The sequence below is a fragment of the Mirounga angustirostris genome, unplaced genomic scaffold (assembly GCF_029215605.1).
Source record: "Mirounga angustirostris isolate CCGP_5_RB_7025 unplaced genomic scaffold, mMirAng1.0.hap1 SCAF_1, whole genome shotgun sequence".
Classification (NCBI taxonomy): Eukaryota; Metazoa; Chordata; class Mammalia; order Carnivora; family Phocidae; genus Mirounga; species Mirounga angustirostris.
Genome location: NW_026991709.1, coordinates 142,148,937 through 142,171,746, shown reverse-complemented (window position 1 = coordinate 142,171,746; position 22,810 = coordinate 142,148,937). Strand labels below are relative to the sequence as shown.

The following is a 22,810-nucleotide window of genomic DNA, read 5'->3' as shown; positions in this document are numbered from 1 at the left end:
GTGGGGGGGGAGACTTAATAAAAGAACGCCTGTTAAGCACTCTGGCTTAATGAAAAGCTTATAGTAGATACTCAAACACAGTAGTTGCTGGGGTAATGATCAATCTTTCAATTATTTAATGGTCAGAAAATTCAGGCTGATTTTATAAATAGATTCCAAAAAGCATAATTAATAAATTGCATAGATTACAAAATTTGTTTAACTCAGTGACTTCTGGTTCATTTGCCTTAACCCTGCCCACTATTACTGCAGGTACACACAGACATACATTCCTGAGTGCATTCCTTTCATTCCACTGGGGAAATGTTTTGCATGAAAAAGAACACACCTATGACACTTGAGAAGGTCATGGGCTAAAAGGAAAATGTAAGAAAAATTCAGCTGTTCCCCACATGTGCTACGGTTACAGATGTGTATTACACAATAGGAATTCACCTAGATGTATCTATACAGACAAGATATAACATATTCTGCTCAGGAGGAGGCCTCTTGTTCACTTGTCTTAAAAGTTAACCACTGGTAAGCCAAAGTAAAAGTTGATACGTTTAGATGGCATATATTTTTCATATGCATGAGAGCATAATGGTTCTGCTTTTCTTAACACTAAATGTAATGAAAAACTACATTTCATGCCCATAAAATTGAAATTCTATTAATAGTCTTTAGCCCACTCCTCACCTGAGTACTGACATTTTAATAAGTTGATTATTTTCTCCATTATAGAGGTAATTTATCTCATAAAGTCAGATTTGGAACATGTAGGAAATAAATAGGAAGATGAAATTATTCATAATATCACCACACACACACTATGTTGGTTAATTTCCTTTTCTACATATGTTTGTTCTTATTTATGTGTTTCAGATAGTCATACCACGTATATAATCTTGTATCCAGTACTAAGGCTTTTAAGGACTTTCTATATGACTTTTAAGAATAAGCAGTGCCAAAATCAATGTATTTAACACAAAAATCCTTTCACTACTGTTAGGAAATGTTAACAATGTAAGCCACACACAGACAAGCAGGTATGAAAAAAGTAGTGATCCTCACTGGGTGGTTTATAAAGTACATACTTAAAAGGGAATCTTTATTATCACTAACTCAGCAATTAATTAACTCATTAGCTTATTTCTTCATTAGTTAAGAAATTATTAAGAATAAGTTACCAAGTACCAAAGACTATCCTCAGGAATGTAAAGGTGACAGCTCATGTGCTGCATTTCTATTCTCTTGTTTTTGTTTCATGGATATATATCATCAGTCCACTATATGTTAGCATAACAAGCAACTTCCAAAGAATAAAGGTGTGAGCAGCTGACACCTACCCATGTATGTGTCTGTTGCCTGTTTTAGAATTAATATTGCTACAAGTATCTTTGGAGCTAACATTCATTGTTTCCTCTTAGAAATTACACGGTTCTTGGGCGCCTGGGTGGCTCAGTTGGTTAAGCGACTGCCTTCGGCTCAGGTCATGATCCTGGAGTCCCGGGATCGAGTCCCGCATCGGGCTCCCTGCTCAGCGGGGAGTCTGCTTCTCCCTCTGACCCTCTTCCCTCTCGTGCTCTCTGTCTCTCATTCTCTCGCGCAAATAAATAAATAAAATCTTTAAAAAAAAATTACATGGTTCTCAAAAAATAACATGAGAAAGCATTGAGATCTGTATGTTTGTGTGTCTCTGTGTATGTGTGCTTGTAGAGAGGTCTCTTCCTACAGCCTCAACAGTGGGGTCACTAAGAAAAGATTTAATCTTGTTTGGGAAATAAGTAGTATTTCTATTTAAGGCTGTTGATACACCGAGAGAATTCATTCACTGCACTTAAGTGACGTGTCTTTGAAATACTCGGAGGAATCTTTGACACTATGAAACTTCAACTTCCTATTACATGGCAGTAAAATAGGATTTTAAAGAATTTACCACCAAATTGCATTTTAAAAAACAAACAGACATTTTAAAAACTTAAGATATGCATCACTATCATTTTTCATATTGTACTGAAAAAGTAAAAGCTGTGGTTAGTCATGGATTTTTTTATTTTTAGATTTTAGTGTATATATCCAAACCCTGTCTTGTTTTATTCACATTATAAATTTATTATAATTCAGGATACTGAATTTATTAGAACTCAAATTAAAAATAATAGATATGTTTATTTTAATTGTAATTACATATTATATTATATAAAATTGTATATATGATCATTAAATTATATATGAATTTAGGTAAATATATTAATAAGTATACAAATGAATATTGAATATGGGAAAGATTATTTATGACATATGTAAAAGATGTAAAACTTTAGATGAATACACATTATATGCTTAAGAAATTATTAGTTTTAATTGTGAAATATCTTGCTTGCCTCTCTCTAACCCCATTTCCTACACTTCCCTCCATAGATAATCATTACCCTATATTCTGTAATAAAATATCCCTTGCTTTTCTCTATTGTTTTATCATACATATATGATAGATATCATTTAGGTTTGTTCAGGTTAGAACTTTACTTAAGTGAATCATAGTTTACATATTTTACTGCAACTTGCTTGTTTTCACTTAATATTTTATTTTATTTTTCTCATTTTATTATTTTTTAAAGATTTTATTTATTTATTTAATTGACAGAGAGAGACAGCGTGAGGGGGAACACAAGTAGGGGGAGTGGGAGAGGGAGAAGCAGGCTTCCCGCTGAGCAGGGAGCCCGATGTGGGACTCGATCCCAGGACCCCAGGATCATGACCTGAGCCGAAGGCAGTCGCTTAACCAACTGAGCCACCCAGGCGCCCTATTTTTCTCATTTTAAATCATGAATTCAACCATGTTGATGCAAGAGACTGTGATTCTTTTATTTTCACTGGGCTCCTTTGAATAAATAATTCATCATTTCTTTACAGTGGTCCTATTTTCACTTAGTTTGATCCATACACATCTCTTTATTTTTCCCATTATAAACATTGCTGTTATTACTAGTTTCATATCTATTTACTAGTGCAAATGTGCAAGAGTTTTGCGAGGCTCTATGTTTAGGAGGGGGTGGAGGAGGCATGCAGAACACATGTTGTTTCTCAAAGTGGTGGATCACCGGCAGAATACGAGGTTCTTCACAACCTTTCCAACGTTTAATGTTGCAGACTTCTATAACATTTCCTAAACAACTGAGAATAAAATACCATCATCCTTTGTAAGGTTTCCAAGTTTTACAGGTTAGGAAATAATGCATTAATGAAACTTGATGGGCAAATGTAAATTAGGCAAAGTTTCCAGGCATACCTCTCTGCTATTTCTGAGAATCAATACACTGTAACTTCATTGAGTTGCGAGCTAGTCCCAATATATGGTCTGATTTTTTAGAAAAGGTAAATGTTGGTAATATTATGTCCTGTTATGTCTCTATAATTTACCATGCTTTGAAGCAGAATGTTGAAACTGTATATGTATGTGTAACTTTAAATATATACAGCAAGAATAGCAGCTGAAAAATAACATTATCTAGAGAACACCCATGTTTCCAAATACTTGTTCCTTACAAGGTTCTGTCTCCACAAGATTTCGGTCAACTTGAGGCAATTTACATTAGGTCTGGAGAAGACTCTTCTAGCCCAGAAAACTGACTCCATACAAAATAAACTAGTTAAACAAATAATTATTGAAATAATTCAAATAATCAGCATTTAACAGTCAAAACAAAACTATGTTTCCTGCTGTTGCCATAGAGACAAAATTAAGAGTTAAAATAAATGTTTCTCTTAATTCGAGTCATTTCTGATATATGACATAAGAAATCATAGTATCGTCTATACTGGAAAGCCCAAAAACCCAAGTCTTACAGAGTTACTGCATTGTACTGAGTCCTCAAGATCAGCCACTTAACTTATTCCAGATTAGGATACATCCCATGATGGTTTCCCAAGTGCAATGTCTATATAAAAAGTTGAGGCTTTAGGGAGGTAACATATGGGTATTGTGTATGGTTATCTAAACAAGCCTAAGTTCTATCAAGCCACAAGCCCTCTGGGGGATCCACCACCACAAAAGTCGGAGGACGTGAAGATCTTCTGGTTTACCATTCCTTGATGAAGGATGGAAAATTTCAAGAACATCAACAATGTAGCATGTGGACGGCTGGCAGACTCATAAATTCATTGTAAAACCACAAAAGCAACTGAATTTATGGAATCTATCATGACCCTGAGATCACTGCGACTGTCGTATATATTTCTGTATTATACATATACGACACCACATTAATGTAGAGAAAAAAAAAAACCAGCTGAAAGGACTAATAGCATTCCTTGAGATGTTAAAGTTTACTTAAAAGGCAAAGAAGTTGAACTTTATTTATTCCTCTACCCTGATAAAAGTCCTAATAAACTGTCAGTTCCTTAAGTTAATAATAGCCTATCTGTACATGTTTTCTGAAGCCCAGTTCTTCCACCTACAAAAGATGTTACATGTTTACTTCTCATGTTTTATGACCTTGCTCTTCAAAGTGTAGTCTACAGAGCCACAGAAGAGTCATCACCTTGAGCTTCCTACAAATGCAGAATCTGAAGCCCTACCTCAGACCTACTGATTTAGAATCTACATTTTAGCAAATCCCCAGGGATTTCGTATGCACACCGCTGCCATAAACCCACTGTTTTATGACACATAGACACACAGAAGGCATGCAATTCCGTGCATTCTTGCTGAACCTAAGAGCTAGAAGAAATTAACTTTGTATTAAGAGTCAAGATAGGGGCGCCTGGGTGGCTCACTCGTTAAGCGTCTGCCTTCGGCTCAGGTCATGATCCTGGGGTCCCGGGATCGAGCCCCGCATCGGGCTCCGTGCTCAGCAGGAAGCCTGCTTCTCACTCTCCCACTCCCCCTGCTTGTGTTCCTGCTCTCGCTATCACCCTCTCTCTAATAAATAAATAAAATCTTAAAAAAAAAGTCAAGATAACTTTCAAGTTAATAAGACTCTGCATTTGCCAAAGTTGACTAGCTGAAAGATAGGTTGGAACGTTTCGGGAGGCTCCTGTTTTCTTCTCCTCTTGCAAGAATTTGTTTAGCTCTCAGCTAATACGTTCTCATGGTCTATCATTAATACATGCAGACTGTGCACAGTATGCCAGAATTTGAGTAGAAGGCACTTTGGTCTCATCTAGGGAATTCTGTAAAATATGCAAGAGAAAGAAAAGCCTGGCTTAGAGAATGTGCGAACTCTTCAGAAATTTAATTATACGTTTTCACTTGGCCTAAAATGTCCTCATAGCCTTTGGTCAAACAATTTCAGAGTAATCTAGTGGAAATGGGATATGTGTTATCAAGTCTAAATCAATGCCAGTCTTATGTTAATAAAGATTTAGGGACACAGAGCCAAATTTCACTGGCACCCTGTATTAGTATCAGTAAATACAATGGTAATAAAACAATTAAGCGAACATTCAAACTGCACAGAGAGTTAAAATTACAGTGCAATTATTACCTAAATCACAGATTAAGAAAAAAAAAATAAGGCCAACCATGTCTATACATAAACAGTGCTTAATGTGTTATTGTGTTGAGCTCCATGTGTGGGCCTTGTGTCTGACAAGCTGTTCAGCCTCCTGCTTTCTTAAGTAGGTTTTACTGTTAAATTATGGCTAGAATTAACCAACATGCCAGTACACCATGATATTAATCTCCCAAGTATTCAATCACTTAACAATAGCATCATTATTCTAGAAAACTCTGCTTATTCACTGTTTGTTCATGTTTTCAGATGTTTCATTAAGAGCAATTTTATTTCAATAGAATTCAAAAGCTGTGCAAATGCATAATCTAAAAAAAAAAACAGTCTTAAATATTTAATTTTCCAAAAGGAGGCCAAAAAAAAAAAAAAGATAATAAAACAGTGACTAGGTCAGTGAAATCAAAACAATTATCTAAAATTAAAGTATTCTGGAGAGTTCATGGAAGGGGCACTTGAAAGGAGAATGTGAAATGTAGGAGGCTGACCTCTGCTTTTCAAGAGAAATCACCAACTTGCAGGTATGTGTTCTGTCAGCTGCCATAATTCAGCTGTAGTTGCAATAATAGTGTTGTGTCTCCTTCTTGTGACATATCTGTAGTCCTTAATTGGCATTGGTGTGCAGAGATGAGTATAATCACTGTATCAGAAATGGCCTTCTCTTCAGACTACTGATTTTTATAGTTCATTAAAAGTATTTCTCAAGAGGCATTCATATTGAATTCTGACTTCCGGAATGACCACAAAGGAACAGTTAGAGGCAGTGAGTGAGGTCCTGCGGCGAAGTCACGCTGATTCTTGAATTATATCCAAAAGTCGTGAGCCCAGTGTTTCCAGGGCTTGCTGCTTACACAGCTGTTTAGATGGCCCAGGGCAAACCAAAATGACCAAATCTTTTTCTCCTAGGCAATTCCACCATAATATGCCCAGACCCAAATTGGTACGGAATTTAAGAAATAAAATAACAAAGCATATATGTAAACCACCCTTCAAGTGATTTCAAAATCTGAATGGCTGAAAGAATTCTTAGGGAAACTTAACTTTAAAGAGTGAATAGTATGAACTAGTTGCTTTGGAATAAATACTCTGAATAGCAATGACTTGTCTTTGAAAATGTATTTTTTTAGGACCTTACATAAAATATTTCAGTTAAAGAGATTTTTTTTTTTTTTTTTTTTTTTTTTGCCACATAGATACCTAAGCCTATAAATACAAAGTGTATGTTTCTGAAAGGCCTCCAGGCTCAGGGGGCTCACCAAATATGCAAGGAAAAACAAAGTTTCAGAGGAAATGCACATTCCCCTCTATTTTGATTCCAAATCATAAAGCTGTTTAAAAAGATAAATGGAGACCACCAAATAGGCCAAAAATAATAGAAGCTATTTCTCTGGTGGAACATGTTAATTATTTATTATTAATTATTTAAGTATTACAGTGTTCCCGTCTCTAAGTATACACTTGTACATTAGAAACAGTCATTAAAATGTATTGCCTAACTACTAATGCTCAAGCTTTATACCAAGAAGCCGGCGTGGTTAACACCAACAAATCCTTTTGCTGACATTTATGTCTTTTATTCACGTGACCTTGGCTGTGGCTTTTCAGAAGGTAGGAAAAAGAAATAGTCAGAGTTACATTTTTCACTCCCTATCTTTAAAACCCTTTGTGTTATCTTCATTGATCTTGTAGAGAAATGAAATGGCACTAGATAGGTAAATGAAAGTGTTTATCATCATCGTATTAATCTATGTATTTTATAACTATATGTCTAGCTTCTTCTATTATTGTCCTGGGAATACAGAGATGAATCAGATGTGAGTTCTGTCCCCGAAGTGCTTACTGACTAAAGCAGGATCACAGACATGAAAATAAATCAGTCCAATATGGTGTTGGTGGTACCATGTGGCTAAGACCGAAGTACACAAAATGATGTATCATAAGGCAACCAGGCAGGCGTGGGTACATCTATTCTGGGAGTTAGGGATGGGTTGGGGATGAACTGAGGGAGATGAGTGTCTTAGGCTTTCCAGAGGAAGTGGCACTTAAGCTGAATCTGAGATGTGTATATTCATTTTTTTGCCTGATGAACAACATTCCACCTGTGATGTTCATCAAGAGCCTGTGGATCAGTCATAAAGAACTGGTACCCATTAATGGCGCCATAGAAGATACACACACACACACAATAAAGTCTCAGGCCAGGGTGCTGGCTTTAAATTGCTTCTAGTTCTGCTGAGGGGTAACCATGGCTTCAACAATTCATTGGAAAGCCTGGTCAGGCTGATAATCTGGTCTCCTACAAACTCAAGAGAGGCTGGCGGTGCTGGGACACAGAGGAGAGTGACCTTCTGCCTGAACTAGATCTACCATCTTGAGCAAATGCTTCTTCTGAGTCTTGAACCCAAACAAACACCCTGCAGTTGCCCATTCACCCACCTTAGAAGGGCACTTAGAGACCATCCATTGTTTCTCACCCCCTCAGGGCTTCACCTCTTACCTCCCATCCTCTCTGGCTATAACCACAGACTTACTCAGTTTTCTTCATCTTTTTATGTTTCTTTATATTTTAGAAACCCTTAGAGCCCCAGGTAGTAGTTAGGCTGATTTCCTCCTCAATTGTGGTCCATTTTCACACAAGTTATTTAAGAGCTGTAAGTGTCCAAGAAGCAATAAGATCACTGAGATTTTGAAGGCCTCAAAGACTCAATTATACATTATGTAGAAAATGTTTCACTGGTCAATGAGGAGATCAGGCTGGCTGTCAATTCTGAACTGTACTTGGATATGTGGGATGTAAAGTGGGGCAGCATCCTGTCACCTAAGAATACATAGGGCAACAGGAAACACTCTATTTACTTTGTTTGTCTTAAGTTTCAAAACATGGTGTAATGTAGTGTGTAAATAAAAGAACATTTTGGGGGATAGGTTAGGGAATAAAAGAGGATGAGCTACATAGAGTCCTCAGTGCTAACCACAGAAGATTTCTAAGTAATGAGGGTGCCCACTCCACCCACATTACCCTGGACTACGACTAGGTGTTCCAGTCCTTGTGACGTAGAGCCCCTGCGTGAATGAAGAACAATTTCTACTTCCACATAGTTGTTTAACTAACCATGGACATATGATCTTAGAATTTTGCTATTTTGACAAGTGGGTGTGTAATCTTTTGATAACCAAAGGATCTCAAGAGATTCATGGTAACAGGACTAGGCACTGCTGGAAAGGGTGCAATGGTGAGATTCTAGGCCTGGCAAGAAACAGAACCTGTCTATGAACAATGGTTCAAGAACCACACCTGTGGCTCTGAATTTCAGCATATTACCCCAACTATCTCAAAAGCTAGATTCATGCACATTTAAGCTCAATGTGTGAAAGGCTTTCCCAGCAGGGCAGGGCTGTGGAGAAGTGGCATATTCACCAGTTTGCTTTGCCAGTCTCAAGTTAGTTGATATAGGTACATAGGCTCGATGGCTCTTCATCTGAGCACGGATAATGCCCATTTACCTAAAAGCAGGTTAAATAGTAACACATGTGCGCTTGGTACCACATAGACACTCTGTAGACACATATCACCTAAATATCATTCTGTCATGGAGGCCCTTCTCTGAGGTTACCCCCCTCTCCAGCTTAAATCAAATCCTTGAACATGAACTCTCAGAATACTCTGTTTTTCTTCCATAGCTTCTAGTAGTTTCATGTACCCCTCTCTTCATTAGACTTAAAGATTCATAAGGACACCATCATCATCTCTATACTGGTGTCCTTTGATATCCCAACACCTAACACAGCACAATCACATAATAAGTACTAAATATTTGTTGAATCTATATCTAAAAGTCTGTAGCTATCAGAAAAAAAAAAAAGGTTTCATTTTGAAATTTGAGTCTTAGTTTTCTCAAGGATTTTGTTTCTAAGCAAAAGCAATAAGCAAAGAGCTCTTATCAGTAAAATCCATCCTTGTAGTTTATGGATTCATCATTCTCAACAACTTAGCTGTGGTAGCAATCTATGATTATACATTTTGGCACAGCATCAAAAACAACTTTATTGATACTGCTAAAACAGGAGAAGCAGGGGTGAAGTAGTGTTGTATCCATTCTAAGGGCTGGGTGACATTGGGAAAAGCAGAACAAGAGGCATTATCCTAGCAATGACATTTAAGAAGCAATCAAGAAAAGTGAGATACAGCAGATACATGGCTGAAGCCAGGCAAGTGTCAAAAATTGGGTCTAGGCTGCCCAGAAAGCTTAATGAATGGGCAACAGAAATAAATGAGAACAGGATATGCCATGCAATTAGGAGGTGATATATGATAGTGTAAGAGCACCAAAGTAGCCAGAGTTTTATTTGGAATTAACAACAAAATTAAAGGAATAAATAGCATAGTTTGAAGACAACCTCTCTCAAAAGGAGGCACACAATCTGAAGTTGCTGTTAAAACACCATTGAGAAAGGATCCGTAGAGAAATAGGATTTAACTGAACAAATGAAGCTGTACTTCAGAAATCAGATTAACAGTGGTAATTAGGACAGAATCTTCCTGGAGTGTAATTCTTTACATTTTATCTGCCCTTTAGTCACCCAGTCTCATCATGCATTATTATTCCATTTTCAAGAGAAAGAAAGAGAGACTCAGAATATTAATTTGCCCAAACTTCACAAGGCTAATACGTGGCAGATTGGAACTCCAAAGTGTACACTCCGGTTTAAGCTTCCTGTTGTTGCAAACCCAAATACGAAGGTTCCACAAATATTTCACAGAATAGAGCACCATTTCCTACTTCTATATACATTATCTCAAAAGCTCCTCCTACACAATGTTGCAATATAACAGAGATGTGTGCCTTCCAAATCCTTGTGTATCAAAGCTTCTTTCTGCAACTGTTAGAGCTTGCTAACACTTTTGGAATTGTGTGAAACTAGGGACCCATTTTGTTGTTTTTGTTACTGCTGTTACTGTCTGCATAACAGAAGTGTCCTGGAGAGAGGAACTATGGCATGGGAAAGCTGCTGAAGATCTGGAAAGGTAAAGCCAAGTGAGGTTTTGGATTTCAGGAAGGAAGATGAGAAGACAGTAAAGAGAAAGGAATGGGTGTGCTGTGAAGCATACCTCTCTGAAGGCAGAGACAGCTTTAGAGGGTAGGGGCATCCCAGAAAACCGCAAGCATACTATACATGAAGGTGTTCTCAAAAGGGGCCTTCAGATAATTCTCAGATAAAACAAGGAGCCCATGAAAGGAAGAAGAGAGAACCAAATGTTACAGAGAAACAACGGGAACACAATGAGGAAATCAAGGCAGGAAATCTGCTTGAAACTTCAGGTGTCCATTGGAAATGGTCAATATTTTACACAATTCCTGGTCTAGTTTGCATTGGGGTTCTCTGTTAGGGAAAATCAACTTTGGACTGGAGAAGTTAGAAAAACTGATGGTGAGATCATAAAAGAAAACTGAGACCACCGAGGATAAGTTCTCTCACAGGTGAATTAAGGACTTGACAGCACAGGGAATAAAATGGAATAACCACTGTTAAGAGAGATATTTAAAGTGAAGCCAGGAGGAAATTGAGGAGGTGGGGTTTATGCACATCTTCTATCTCAAATTCTTGGAATTTTTGCTGAACTCAGCTAAAAGCCAAGGCATCTGCTATATGGACATAAATGGATTTTCTGCCTAACATTACCCTAGCAACCAATCACATACAGATTAATGGAACTGTAGCTATACCAGCACCAATCACCTTTTCTTCAAGCAACCTACGCAAATTCCCTCTTTCTGCTATAAAAATTCTAACCTCCTTTGTCTCTCTGGAACACACTTTTGATTATTGCCAAATCTGTGTCTCCTGGAGTGCAATCCCTAGAATCCCAAATAAATGCACATGTTTTATTTTGCAGCTTGCAGTTTTGTCTTTCACTGGTTGACGGGACCATTGAGGGACCATGTGTTTGGAAACTAAGGTGGGTCAGGCGCTCTCAGAGATCAGCCAGTATAAATGAGTTAACTCCTGGGAATCAGATACTGCTTCTGTAATTCCTTCTAGAGTTTATGTCTCTAACCCTGACCTCCCCTTCAAGCACTATTCCCAATTCACCAACTGTCTCCAATGTGGGGTGTGAGTAGAAATTATTAAAACTTTCTATTTGTATTTAATTTGACTTAAAAATATAAAAGAAATTAAGCATTACTAACTAAATTAAGCATCATCAAACATTTACTATGTAGATGGACACCCAGGTCCTCACTCTGCTTTTATGTAAGTTAGTCATGCGTCACCTAGGTCAGTGGTGACCTCAGATTGGGCTCCATAGATCAGCAGTGGCAGAACCCAGGGGCTTATTAAAAATGCAATTCATATTAAAATTGTGATGTAGTTTATCCCACACCAGATGCTCTGAATCGGAATCTGGACAATGGGTAGGAAGGAAAAGGGATATAACCATCTTTTTAACAAACCCTCCAGGTGATTATTAAGCATACATTCAAAAAACATTTATTTAAGGCATGCGAAGTCTCCTGTGGGGATATATCGGTGGTATTTTATTTATTGTGATTTCCATTAGGAAATCATTTTAATCTGGGATTCAGTATTTACACAAACACAGATCTATAGATGCAGATACACAGATATGTACACACACCTGCAAACAAAACTTTCATGAAACAATACTTACGGTTACTATGTTTAAAAGACCCTGACACGTTGTATTTTATTCTATTCTAATTTTTACCCACCAGACTGATCTCAGCACCCCCTGATTCTAATTGACACATTGAAAAATCCTATTCTATTGTGTATATTCAGAAAAGACTTTGGGACAGTAAACCGTCTTCTACCAATAGTATATTGATTTTATTTAGCCTGGAGAAAAGACCCAAAGGCTCTGACAATTACCGTGTTACATTTGTGAGGCTGTTATCCTAAAGAATTAGTTTTGCTCTGTATAGCAAAATGTATTTTGACTTGTTATAAGAGAATACCTCATAAACAATGAGAGTTTATCAACAGTAACATGACATCTATCAAGACGCAGCGAGTTCATCTCATTAGAAATGCTCAAGCTAAGCTAGTGGACCACTTGGCACTTTGATTTCAGATGGAACTCAAGCTTTAGAAAATCCTTTTCACTTAATGCATTTTAATGCCCACTCGAGCCCTATGATTCCATGGTTCTTTCAATTCTGGATTCTTGCTTCGCATTAGCACATTTCTGATCTAAATTTTCTATTGCACTTACTCAAAGGGCCTGTATGATAGAAATGCACCTAAAGCAGAAATGCCTGAAGTTAGAAATGATGCACTTAGCAGTTAGCACAGTGCTATGATTATTTCCTTCCCTTTGTCTCCCCATTCAGCTCTACGGTCCACATGGCCTGGATCTTTGCTCTAATCACTTTTTATTCCCAGCACCTATCACAGCAGCTTAAACACAGCTAGCAATTAGTAGAAATTTGCTGAATTAGTTAAAGACTGAATGAATGAACCTCTTTCATGATGATAAGCACCTGTGCCCAGGAAGCAGAGGGCAGTTTATAAGAATATAATTTGCCTTTATGGCATTCTAAACAGGTAGATAACAAATAATGCTATTCTTTACTTTTTTTAGATGAATGTTGTATGCTCATGTAATTGTTCAGCTGGTAGTAGGACAAAAAGGGAATACAAATCAAGTCTTCAAATTCTAGACAAGCTCTGCCCGATGGCACTCCTGATGAGAAGTACTCTCCTCGCTAATAGTATTGCATGATAAGGTATGCTATTAAACTGTGCAAGCATGTGGGCAGGGATGGTGGTGAAGTTTAAGCCAAGCAAGCCAGCCCTGTCAACTTATTTCCTAAAGATAATGAAGAAAAGATGATGTGTGGTTCTCAATGGACCTTGGGAAATGCCTTGCACATAACAGGCTGTGAATAACTCCCTGACCAGAGGGAACATATGACTTGCGAGTTCTATCTACACATCCCAGCAGCCTCTTCGGCAGACTCACAATAACCTAGCCAAGGTAACAGCCTCAGAACATGGTGCTTAGATCGCTGTCACATCATTTACTTCACCACCCAGGCTCTCTCACTTCTGATGTCATTGGGAGATTAATTAATTGCAGAGAAAACTTTTAGGGAAATTGAATAAAAGAAGACATAGTCCTAACTCTTTGTAAAAGTTATAAAATATGCTATGCTTCTCTTGAGAGTATGGTCCTAGTATTCATCCTATGGAACCCCTTTCCATCCAAGTACTCAAAAAAGACAGATAGTTTGCAATACTAAATGCATGTGTTTTTTGAAAAACAACTTAAGGGGCATCTGGATGGCTCAGTCAGTTGAGCGTCCAACTCTTGATTTCGGCTCAGGGTCATGGGATCTGCCCACTTCGGGCTCCCAGCTCAGCAGAGAGTCTGCTTGAAAGATTCTCTCCCTCTGTTCCTCTCCCTGCTCACTCTCTCTCTCTCTTGCTCTCTCTCTCTCAAATAAATAAATTAATATTAAAAAAAAGAGAGAGAGAAACAACTTAAATAACAGGTCTTTTTCCCTTTGTCCTGCCAAGATTTTTAGTAGGTCTCTTATTACTTCTACATAAGTATTTTTCAATTAGCAATAATCGAGCCTCGGATAAACCTCACTGGCTACGATACTGCCACTGCGCAAAGCTCACATAATTATTTTTATATAATTTAAAGGCTTAACCATGAGTAACCATGAACAATATGTGTATAGATATTCAATACAGAGATAAACAGTTTATCTCTAGCTATGTATTGATTTCAGCACTATCTTTCCTTCAAAAATCTTCCCTACCTTGCGTGTCTGTTCTTGTATCCATTCAATTTATAGTGGCAAATATAGAGTGGTAAATACAATATAGTCCTTGTTTGCAAGGAGTTTACAGTCTAGTTGGAGGGGAGGACAACAATTTAAAGATGTAATTGTGGGGGCCTGGGTGGCTCAGTCGGTGAAGCGTCTACCTTCAGCTCACGTCATGATCCTGGGGTCTTGCATTGGGCTCCCTGCTCAGTGGGCTGCCTGCTTCTCCCTCTGCCTCTGCCCCTCCCCCCACTTGTATTCTCTCTCACTTGCTCTGCTCTCTTTCAAATAAATAAATAAATAAATAAATATCTTTAATAAAAAAAGATGTAATACATTGTGGATTGATTATATAAGGACTAAGTATAGGATCCTATTTGAAAAATTCAGAAAGCCATCTGGTCTAATGTGAAAGGAATCAGGAAGGGCTTCCTAGACAAACTGGCATGTAGACTGGTGCCTGACCGGGTGTAGAGGGGTTACCTAGGTAAGAGAGTGATGGGGAAGGGAGATTATTCCAGGCAGATGTGGCAGCAGGTATAAAAGCCTGGAGGCAAAAGATGACAGGCAATTGTAGTGACGTCAGGTAAGTTTACTGATGTTGAAATAGTGCAAAGTGAGAGATGCTAAGAGGCAAGGTTGGAGAAGGAAATGGAGAACCTAGTTGATCCTGAGTGGTCTTTATGACATGCAAGGACTGTGGGACTACTGGAAGGGCTCTGGGCTTAGAGGTGACATTGTCTGGATCACATAATGTGAAGCTGATTCTAGTTGTAATGTGGAGTACAGATTGAAGAGCCTTTGTTAAAGGCACGGGGAACAATCAAGAGACAGTTCAGTAAGAGACAGCAGGATCCTAGTGAAGGCATTAGTAGGGAGGATGAAGGGCAGAGGATGGACAAACAGAGAAATCCAGGAGGTAGCCATGACAGGGTTTGGCAACTGATCGGATGTGGAAGTGGAGAAAGACAAAGAGTTAAGCATGATTCCCAGATTACTGATTTGAGTGAGTCAAATCTACCTCTATGCCAACCCATGCCATATGCTGTACACATTAGTGAACCTGGGCTGCAATGTGGCTCTGTGTGTGCGCTGGGATGGCCCATTCGAAATGCTGTTCAGGCTTTTCTTTCTGCCTCATCATAATGCAAAGATATTATGCATTATGATACTATGATATCTAAAGATACTTTCTAGGTCTACTCATGCTGACTACATTTATATCACACTATTTTATGTCGATCGCTCTCATATGAAAGTTGTTTATATACTTGTGTTCTTTTTTCTTGTAATAACTTTTAAGATCTACTCTCTTAGCAAGTTTCAAATATGCAACACAGTATTAATAACTATAGTCAACATGCTGCATATTACATCCCTGTGTTTTATTTATTTTATAGCTGGAAGTTTGTGCCTTTTGGCCCCCTTCATCCATTTCACCAGTTTAATTCTTGTGCTATGCCTTCCTTCACCCCTGTATTTTTAGGGCTATGGCAGGGCCTTGCCATGTATTTCTCAGATCACTTTCCACACACAAACACTTGGTTCTTTAATTGAAAATATCCATTTAGAGATGCAAGAGTTTAAATTTTTTTCTGAGTTTTCTCAAATACTTATGCATGCACACATATCTGAATAATGTCTTGGAAGTACAATACCCATTTTTTTCTATTAGAAAAAATTCCATTACTGTGAAAATGGTCATTACTTTCTTATGAATCTTAATGAATGCATCCTTCTGGTACTGTTCATAATCCCACATAGGATGAATAAAGAGATGCATGTACTATATCCACTGGTACATAGTGGATTGGATAAATTGCACAGGGAAGTTCCCCAGAGTGAATTAGCATCAATAATACATGCATATCTATATTCTATTCTGAGTCATGCTCATTGCTGCTACTGAAAATCCATTGTGCTGATATTTGTGCTCAGGATGTGCCTTTATGCATTCAATACTTTACTTTTAGTTAATATTGCATTAAGTTCTATATTAGAGTAAATTATAGGGGGTGTGGAGTATCTTCTGGAAAACGCATTTTTTTAAAAATGGTCTCATTTTTCTTTTCTGAATTAAACACTCAAGATAAATAAGAAGTGCTTTGGATGTCACATAATTTTAAAATAAAATCTACTTCAGATACAAATTTCCTACTCACTACTTCTAAAATACTCTACAGAAACTAATTTTTCTAATTCTATAGCCCACCACACTCCCAATTTGGACTAAAAAAAATGGTGACTATCATATTAAATATTAGTGATACATATATAGCCGATCCTCATTATTCACAGATTCTGTATTTGTGAATGTACCTACTCACTAAAATTTATTTGGGACCTCCGAATCAATTCTCGCAGTGGTTTTGTGGTCATTTGTGGATATGTGCCATGAGGTGAACATTCTGAGTTGCCTGATATGCATGTTCTCAACTGAAGTTGAACAAAGCAATGCTCTGCCTTCTTGTATCAGCTCTCATACTGGAAACAAGTGTCCTTTTGGCAGTCTATTTAGTATCACATTTTTCACTTTTTTGTTTTTTTGGGTTTTTTTGAATAGCACTGAAGTGCTCTCTAGTGTTCCTAAGTGCATGAAGGTTACAATGTGCTGTTAAAATAAAATTGGAAACCAGGCTTGAAAATCCCCCATGCAGACAAAACCATGTAAGCAAAACTAAAACTAGCTTATTTCATGAAAATGAGTGTAACGTAGGTTATTTCTTGTAAATGCCTCCGACAATCATAAAAGAAACTTAAGTCATCTCCCTAAAAACGGTGTAAGATAATAACTTTCAACCAATCCCCTGCCATCTGGAAACCCCCACTGTAAGAGCCAATCATTGTAAAGGTTAAACAGTCCTCATTTTCACTTTATAAGCCATCCTATAATGTCATGCTTCTGAGCTTCATGTCAGTTTTGAATTTGAAAGCTCCCAGTTCGTGAACTGTTCTTACATGCACAATCAACTCTTACTAATTTGGTGGTTTAATTTTGCTATTTCCAGATTCTTAGCAATGTCTCATAGAGAGAATATGTGTTGGATAACCTTTGTTCAGGCATGAGTTAGAGGGTTGTTGGCCATGAGTTCAATGTTAATGAATTATATTATATATTAAATAGGTGTCTTTTTTTAAGATTTTATTTATTTATTTGAGAGAGAGAGAGACCACAAGAGGGGGTAGGGTCAGAGGGAGAAGTATACTCCCTGCTGAGTAGGGAGCCCAATGCAGGACTCGATCCTGGAACTCCGGGATCATGACCTGAGCTGAAGGCAGTCGCTTAACCAACTGAGCCACCCAGGAGCCCTAAATAGGTGTCTTTAAACAGAAACACACATAAACCCAGGTTATGTATTGATAGGTTGATGAATATGTTGTGATCAGAGTTTCACAGAAACCTAACTCTATTAGGTGCAATAGTTCAATTTTTGCTAATTCAGACTTTACGGAAATAACAACTACAAATAACAAGAATCAACAGAACTTTCATATTTGGAAACTAAAACAAAAAAAAAATCTTGCTGTAAATGGTGATAATTTCATTTCACAGTATAATTTTATGTTACTGAAATTTTTTAAAAATACATACAAATATAGAAAAGAAAGAGCTCTCCCTTCAGAATGCTCCCTTCTGGGGGTATAGCTCAGTGGTAGAGCATTTGACTGCAGAATGCTCCCTTCAGAATCTAGCAGAAGAGATGAATAGTACACATGAACTAGAACACAGGGTGGTAAATGTAATAATCAACATAGAAATAAGGTGAAGTGGGAATACAGATGCATGTTGTGGCAAATGATTTTGTGATAACTGGAGAAAGAATATGGAATGCATGATGCAATGTATTTGAGCCGGTTTCTTAGAGATGAGTGGGAGTTGAGCAGATAGATTAGGAAGGCGATGGAGTGAATGAAGGCTCAAACACAAATTATCCAGCTATGACTTCATGAACAAAAATGCCAAATGCCAATGTGCTATTTTGACAACTGAAATGGCTCTCTAAATAAGAAATGCAATCCTATCTACTATTATGAAATTCTTTTTGAGTGAAATATTTATTCATTAAACTAGTAACAGATTTCTCCTTTATATGATATACACGGCTTGCTTTGTCTGTGAACCACACAGTCCTGAGGGCTGTGGTGCATGGTGAATTTCAACAATAAATGTTTCTTGGATAAAAGGCCAAATAAGTAAAAGAATGTCAGTGGACCTGATCAAAAACAAAAACAGGGGATGCCTGGGTGGCTCAGTCCGTTAAGCATCTGCCTTAGGCTCAGGTCATGATCCCAGGGTCCTGGGTGCGAGTCCCACATCAGGCTCCCTGCTCAGCGGGGAGACTGCTTCTCCCTCTCCCTCTGCCTCTCTCTTTCTCTCTCTCTGACAAATAAATAAAATCTTAAAGAGAAAGAGAAAAAAATATTTTACAGTTGCAGGATAACATTGGAACTATGTCCTATTCTATTTACTTCATCTACATTAAGTGATAGACATATGCCTCATATGCCTCATTCCAGAAAGTGATCAAATATTAGGAATAAAAGACAAGTTTCATAGAAAGTATCCTGTTGGTACTTGTCCTCTGTGGTGAGGCGGGAATCCCAGCAATTAAACACAATGGAGTCCTTGTTCCTCTGTGCCAATATTTTTAATAGATCCACCATTGTAGTATACTTCAGCTTTCCCCGGGAAAAATTACAGGCATCCTTTGAAAGATGCTGAGAATTAACCGATGGCTATGTTCAAATCGCCAGACTTCGTTTTGAACCATTCTGAATAGCTCTCCACGTTCCAGGGAATCAACATGGAGGGCACAGTGCTGAAAACTGCATTCTGGTGTCTGTTAGAGAACAGTGGGAAAATGATCTTGCCAGAGTCCCTTCTCCCCACTCCCACCGCAACAAAATAAGGATGAGTGCTTTCCAAAGACGCTGTGCCCAACTCCTGCTAACTCAGTTTAAATTCATCAGCAGCTGCAGCGAACTTGCAGATGGTGCCAGACCCCAGGAGGGGAACACCTACAGGGAGAAGGGGCCTCTTGAAAAGCTGTGCTCTCTCCTGTCCAATAGCCTAACATCAAACTATTCTCAAGGTCCAGAAGTTCTGGCAGAAGTATAGAGTTAAAAAGCCTAAGGAAGGGATTTTTTTTTTCCCACTTTGGAAACACAGAGAATATTTAGTAAGACCCTGCTCACCCATTGCTAATGTCATTATACTCACTGATTATGACTGTATCTCCCGGGCCAGTTTCTCCTCCCTCCCACCTCCCCACCTTCCCACCTCCCCACCCCAGTTTCCTCTTGACAAGTTTGCTCACCAGGCCCCTCAGTCTTACCAATTTTCACAAAGGACAGCACCAAATAGATGCCAGCAGGGCCAAAGGCAGATGCCAAGAGGCTGTCACTTCTTTGCCCCTGGCTTGTGTGGAAGGCCAACAGCTCCTGTTGATTCTGCTCTCTTCCAGCCAGCCCCCAGTGAAAGCATGCTCTGGCCAGTGCCTCCACCGAGACAGCCCCCGCTGCCAAGGGTTCTTTCAGCTTTTGGTGGTCTAGAAGCATCCTGCTCCAGCCAGATGCCAGAGCTCAGGACCCAGGCAAGACAACCTGCTGGAGACCGCCCTTGCCAGGCCAAAGCCTACCACGAGGCGAGAAGGGAACAGAGCCAGAAAGAGCCTCAAGGGTTCAGTTGCTAACTGGGTTGGAGGATCTGGCACCAGAGTCATGGCCCCAGGCACGCTGCTCAGATTCACTGCAATAACCAGCTGCTTGTCTGGCTGCTTGTTGCTAAATAGCAATCTTGGCGTCTAGCCATCGAGCTGGCACCGTGATGGAAATGCTACAGCTCAACAGTTTTCACCAGGCTGTGCCAGCCTAGAGATACAGAGTACTTCCCTGCCTAAAATCCATTCCAATGGTATCTACTTCCCGTGGAAGACTTCCATCTGAGTTTTCCTTGCCTGAGTGGAGGAATAACATTCCAGAAAAAAATGGCTGAAAAGTAAATGCAACATACTAAAATTTCTCTCCCAAATGGGTTCACATGGCAAAACATTTGCGATTAGGTAAACGTGGTGTCCCTGAAACAGTTGCCCTTATCCCTGAGGCTTCTGTCTTAGCGAGCAAGAGAAGCAGTAGAGATTCAAAGAGCTTTCAGTGTAAACTTCATAAATACGTAGATTTTCTCCCATTTATAAACATATTAATAGCAGAATTATATGTATTGAGTTGCTGTCTATCCAGGAATCCTTAAAAATGTATACAGGCATACCCTGGAGACATTGCAGGTTTGGTCCCAGACCACTGCAATAAAGTGACTATCACAAGAAAGTGAGTCAAATGGAGTTTTTGGTGTCCCAGTGCATATAAAAGTTATGTTTGTACCATACTGTAGTGTATTAAGTGTGCAATAGCATTATGTCTAAAAAACAACGTACATACCTTAAGTAAAAAATACTTGATTGCTAAAAAATGCTACCCATCAACTGAGCTTTTAGCAAGACATAATCTTTTTGCTGGTGGAAATAATCTTTTTGCTTTTGTACTATTCTAAATCCCTTATTGTCATTTCAACAATCTTCACAGCATCTTCATCAGTAGATCCCATCTCAAGAAACCACTTTTTTGTTCATTTATAAGAAGCAACCCCTCATCCACCCAAGTTTTATCATGAGAAGTGCAGCCACTCATCTCATCTTCAAGCTCCACGTCTAATTCTAGTTCTCTTGCTATTTCCACCACATCTGCAGGTACTTCCTCCACTGAAGTCTTGAACCCTCAAAGTCATCCATGAGGGTTGAAATCAATTTCTTCCAAACTCCTGTTAATACTGATATTTTTACCTCTTCCCATGAATCACAAATGTTCTTAATGACATTGAGAATGGTGAATCCTTTACAGAAGGTTTTCAATTTACTTTGCCCAGATCTTTCAGAGGAATCACTATCTATGGCACCCATTGCCTTACGAAACATATTTCTTAAATAATAACACTTGAACATCAAAATTACTCCTTGATCCACAGGCTGCAGAATGGATGTCATGTTAGCTGGCATTTTTTTTTAAGATTTATTTATTTATTTCAGAGGGAGAAAGAGAGAGTGGGGAGAGGGGCTACAGGAGGGGAAGAGAGAAACTCTAAGCAGACTCCATGCTGAGCATGCAGCCCAATGCAGGGCTCAATCCCACGACCCCGAAATCATGACTTGAGCTGAAACCAAGAGTCAGATGCCCAACCAACTGTGTCACCCAGGCATCCCATGGCATTTAAACAACATTATCTCACTGTACATCTCCATCAGAGCTCTTCGGTGACCAATGAATTGTCAATGAGCAGTGTTCTTTTGAAAGAAATCTTTTTTTTTGAGCAGTAGATCTCAACAGTGGGCTTAAAATATTCAGCAAACCATGTTGTAAACAGATGTGCTGTCATCCAGGCTTTGTTGTTCCATTTATAGGCAGAGTAGATTTAGCATCATTCTTAAAGGCGCTAGGATTTTCACAATGGTCAATGAGCACTGTTTTTAACTTAAAGTCACTCATTAGCCCCTAAGAGAGTCAGCCTGTCCTTTCAAAGTTTGAAGCTAGTCATTGACTTCTCTCCAGCTATAAAAGTCCTAGATGCCATCTTCTTCCAAAAGAAAGCTGTCATTGACACTGAAAATCTATCTAATGTAGCCACCTTCATGAATTATCTTAGCTAGATCTTCTGGATAACTTGCTGTGACTTCTATATCAGCACTTGCTGCTTCACCTTGCACATTTATGTTGTGGAGACGGCTTCTTTCCTTATACCTCATAAAACAATCTCGACTAGCCTCAAATTTTTCTTCTACAGCTTCCTCACCTCTCTCAGCCTTCACAGAATTGAAGAGTGAGGGCCTTGCTCTAGATTAGGCTTTGGCTTAAGGGACAGTGCTGTGGCTGGTTTGATCTTCTAACTAGACCACTAAGGCTTTCTCCAGGTCAGCAATAAGGCTATTTTACTTTCTTGTAATTTGTGTGTTCACTGCAGTAGCACTTTTAATTTCCTTCTAGAACTTTCCTTTGCATTCACAAGTTGGCTAACGATTTGGTGCAGGAGGCCTACCTCAGCTTTCAAGCTGCTTTCCTCACTAAGCTGAAGCTGAATCGCTGCTAGCTTTGTTTTAAAGTGAGAGACAAGTGATTCTTCCTCTCACTTGAACACTTGCAGGCCATTGTAGGGTTATCAACTACACTTATTTCAATATCGTTGTGTCTCAGGAATTGGAGAGGCTCAAGGAAAGGGAAAGAAAGAGGGGAATGACCAGTGGGTGGAGCAGTCAGAACACATAAAACATTTATCCACTAAATTCGATGCCTTATATGGGTGTGGTTTGGGTACCCCAAAAGAATTACAAAGTAACATCAAAGATTACCAATCACAGATCGCCAGGGGCACCTGGGTGGCTCAGTCATTAAGTGTCTACCTTCAGCTCAGATCATGATCCCAGGGTCCTGGAATTGAGCCCCACATCTAGCTCCCTGCTCAGTGGG

At 38.7% G+C, this 22,810-nt stretch overlaps 1 protein-coding gene and 1 pseudogene across 2 annotated transcripts in view; both read right to left on the bottom strand.

Annotated features, from left to right (window-relative positions):
• Positions 1–22,810, bottom strand: part of LOC123862956 (RNA-binding motif, single-stranded-interacting protein 3) — a 1,542,535-nt gene that overhangs the window by 541,426 nt on the left and 978,299 nt on the right. The gene's annotated exons all lie outside the window — the stretch shown is intronic.
• On the bottom strand, positions 14,066–14,144 carry LOC123834920 (U4 spliceosomal RNA; annotated as a pseudogene).